Source organism: Chrysochloris asiatica, unplaced genomic scaffold (genome assembly GCF_000296735.1).
Source record: "Chrysochloris asiatica unplaced genomic scaffold, ChrAsi1.0 scaffold00075, whole genome shotgun sequence".
NCBI lineage: Eukaryota > Metazoa > Chordata > Mammalia > Afrosoricida > Chrysochloridae > Chrysochloris > Chrysochloris asiatica.
This window is the reverse complement of record NW_006408593.1, coordinates 14,502,870-14,507,171: the sequence shown is the minus strand read 5'-3', so window position 1 is coordinate 14,507,171 and position 4,302 is coordinate 14,502,870. Positions and strand designations below refer to the sequence as shown.

The 4,302-nt window shown below is 37.5% G+C and overlaps 1 pseudogene; it reads right to left on the bottom strand.

The window, feature by feature from the left end:
* Positions 1-1,872: 1,872 nt before the first annotated feature.
* LOC102834452 lies at positions 1,873-2,782 on the bottom strand (annotated as a pseudogene).
* Between the last annotated feature and the right edge of the window lie 1,520 nt (positions 2,783-4,302).

Sequence of the window (4,302 nt, the reverse complement as noted above, 5' to 3'; positions counted from 1 at the left end):
CTCACAGCACCACACTATAGAATAGTCTAAATAGTCTAAACACAAAAGCAATGAAAAATTCATAAGAAAAAACTAATAGATTTTTACTATATAGAAATAGAAAACCTTTAAACATTGGAGATGTTATAAACAAGATTCAAAGTCAGTTAAACATGAAAACATTATCCTCATCAAAAACTTGGCAGAAATGCAAATTAAATGATGAGATGTATATCAAATTTACAAAATATTTTTAGCTTTCTATTTTGAAATAATTTACAAGTTACAAAAATATTGCAATACATACTCTTAATCCATATTGCCCAAATATTAGTATTTGGTCATATTTTTCTTATATTTCGTTCTCTCAATAAATTTTTTTATGAAATGTTTAAGCTAAATTGTCAACATGATACTTCTTTACCTCTAGACCTTTCCATGAGTAATTCCTAAAACCGAACATTCTCTAACATAAGTATGATACAATTATCAAAACAAGAAATGAACAATGAAGCATCTACTCTACATACATTTTGCTCACTCATGCCCTTGATCTAGTCCAGGATCCTATCCCAAATCTGTGTTGCTTTTGGAAATTATATATTTTTTTATTTCACGTAGTTTAGAATTATTTTTCAGTGTTTCTTTATCTTTCATGACCTTGACAATTTTAAAGAGCTTTTTTAAAAAAAGGAAATCAAACAAATTGCTGATCAAAGTGATTCCACCTATTGACAACCTAATGTGTTTCCAATTTAAAAAGACTCCATTGGGTTTCAGTAGCTGTGATCCTTCAGAAATGGGTTACACCAGCGTAGCAATGATTGTGAGGTTGGCATAGGACCAAGCAGTGTTTTGTTCTGTTGTGCATAGAGTTGCTATGAGTCAACACTGACTTGATGGCACTTAACAACAACAAAAACAGGACTTTCTTAAAAGGTGCCACAGGATGGGTTCAAACTGTCAGCCTTTCAGTTAATCATCAAACGTACAGACCAGTAACTTTGTAAAATGTCCTTTTATTTGTGTTTGCCTGATGTTTTATAGATTAGACTCAGATTATGTACTTTTGGCAGGATCACCACAAAAGCGATATTAGGAGGTGCATGGTGTCAGTTTGTCTCATGAGTTGTGTCCCATTACAATATTGATCAGTTGCTATGTTTTGCAGGTTCTTCCTCTGTAAAGTTATATATTTCTCTGTCAATAAATACTGTGGAATCCCTGAGTGGCAAAAACAGTTAATAATTGCTCAGTTAAGTCATCAAAAAGTTTGACAAACCACAGCATTGAAAATTCTACGGAGCACAGTTATACTCTGCAATACCTGTGGTTGCTGTACATCACAATCAACAGGACAGCATCTGGTTTGGTTGAGTTATGTTGGGAAGATACTTTGACTATGAAAATATTCTATTTCTCATTGAAACAAAAACGTTTAGTAACAACATTCCATACTGACAAAAGCAGTCTCACAGAGAAAGTGAATTTTCACAACTTATCTGGGAATCCATTCAACAGAATTCATCAAAGTCCTTATACCCTTTGACACAGTAAATCACTATAGGAAGTGAGGCTAAAACAAAATCCAAAGTATAGTTTAAATTATATATTCAAGAATATTGACCGTAGTGCATTTTATAGCAATAAAAATTTAGAAACTACTGAAACATCTAACAACAACAAAAAATGACTGGTTAAGTTATAATACATCCAGAAAAGCATATATTTTATGAGCAATACATATCAAGTTTTTTAAGATATACTTGAACTAGAATAACCCTAAAACTAACAATTGCTGTGCACATATTTCTTTCAACCCCTTCTAATGCTTCCTAAGTTTTCCATTTGGACTCAGAATCATTATAAACCTAAGGAACCAATATTCAGTCTCTAGTTCTCATCCAGCTTCATTGTCTTAACCCACAGCTTCCTCATGGCCTTCTTCACTTAAGCATTTCTCAGGGAGTAGATGACAGGGTTGAGGAGAGGAGTGATCACTGTGTAGAACACAGCCACCATCTTGTCCACAGAGTAGTAAAAGTCCTCAGATAGATAAAGATGCATGGCACAAAGAGCAAGATTACCACAGTAATATGGGACCTGCAGGCGGAGATGGGCTTTCGATGCCCCTCAGAGCTTCGAGTCCTCAAATTAAGCAAGATAACAACATAAGATGCTAAAATAACAACAGAACTGATCACAGACAGGGTCCCCCCATCGGCAACAATCAGCAGACCAATGAAGTAAGTTTCAGAGCAGGCAAGTTGGAGCAGAGGAAGCAGGTCACAAAAATATTGGTCAATTATATTGGGGTACAAAAGGGCAAGTGAAAGATGAGGAGGATTTGGGCAAAGGAACTCACAAAGCCCCCTACCCATGCTATTCCCACCAGTATAGCACTCACTTGTAGGTTCATGGTGGTGGTACAGTTGAGGGGCTTGCAGATGGCCACATATCAGTCATAAGCCATCACAGTGAGTTGGAAAATCTCAGTTCCACCAAAAAAGTGGATGAAGTCATGAGCCCCTACAGAGATATGGATTTTCTTTCAGCCAGCAAGTCTGAGGTAAGTTTGGGGGCTGTTGTAGAGGAGTAGCTCTACAAAATATAGATAACTGAGGAAGAAGTACTTGTGGGAAACAAGACTTCTGCTGGTCATGACCATTAGCACAATGAGGAAATTCAGCAGCACAGTTGCTGTGTACAAAAGCAAAAATATCACAAAGAAAACTCTTTGCACCTCTGGATCAGAAAACAATCCCAGTAAAATTAATTCAGTCACATTGTGTGAATCAGCCATGAAGTTATCACCAGGAAGTAGTAGTTTGATTGGGTTGATCTGAAATTATGCAAAACAAGAGACGTTTTCATTGAGATGTGTGGGTGGACTATATAAGAAGCCTTTGTATATTGTAGAAATTTGTGGTATCAAAACATTAGTAGGAGCTAGTTATGAGTAGAAGAAGACAATAGCAGTCTGAGAAATCAGAAGAGCAGATACGTGTAAGTGTATCATGTGAAGTAAAGGAGAGAACTGTTGTCAAATGCTGTCAAATCGCTTCTGACTCATAGTGACTCTGTTAAGGAATTACAATGAGCAGCTAGTGGGTTTGAATCTCCAACCTTGCAGTTAGCAGTCCAGTATTTATCCTACAGTGCCATACCAGGACTCCAAAAGGGGAGAACAGCAAAACATAAAAGCTGAAGATAAAGTCTGGGATCAATTAAAGAAGGTTTGTGTATCCTATAGAAGATGGTGAATCACTGGGAATGCTAGCCAATAGAAAGTGAAATTACTTTGTAGTTAAAAGTTGGTGTAATGGAAATAGACCAGAAAAAGGGAAACGTGTTAGTAGATTAAAGTTTCATTGTACGGTGTGGGGCAGCCATGACAATCTGCATTTTAGGTGTCTTCCTATTACCTTTGAATACTCTTGCTTTGTTTTGTTTTTGTTTTATTTTGTTTATTTATTGTGAATTGGATTAAGGTTTACAGAGCAAATCAGTTTTCCATTCAACAATTCATACACATTTTGCCTCATGTCTTTGATTGCAATGTTTCTTATTACCTTTTACCTGGAGATTTCCCTCATCCCTCTTCCCTTTGCTTCCTTGGTTTGTCAAATTGCATTCTTGATATACATGGCCCTGCTTAACTTCTGCTTCTCCTAATTCAGTGTTGCATGCTAATGTGCCAGACTTCAAAGTCGTTTGAACTGCAAGGTTGGTGATTCAAGCTCACCAGCTGCTCCTTGGAAACCCTATCAGGGTCCCTATGGATCGGATTTGACTCGACAGCACTTAACAACAACAACATACTTGTCCAATTAATACCTTTTCCCTTTCCAAGGGCCTACCTCAATCCATACACAATTATTTTCCTTACCAGTATCTTCATTTCCTCCATATACGATCCTCTCCATTGTAACAAAGACCCAAACCCCTCCTCAGGGCCCACTCATATCTTGAGGCAGGCTTCCCTACATGCTGGACTTTATAGGTGGCTGAGGTCTGTGTTTTTCAGCACAGCTGCTTGTTCATAGACTCCAGGCAGATCTAAGACCAGGACCCAGTTGACATTCACTCATACCACAAGCTTCTCTGTTAGCAAATAAAACCTATCTGAGATGAGGAGTCACAATGGAAGAGCATCTGTCTTGGGAGTCAGACTACCTGAATTAGTTCCCAGGCTTTGTGTGTAGTTTACTGTGGTGCAGAGATCACTGGTGTTCCCCAACACTGTTTTTGTCTTCTTCCTTCCATAGCAAGAGGACCCTAACTTTTTAATCTGGGCATATTCCCAGGTACACAACTCATTGG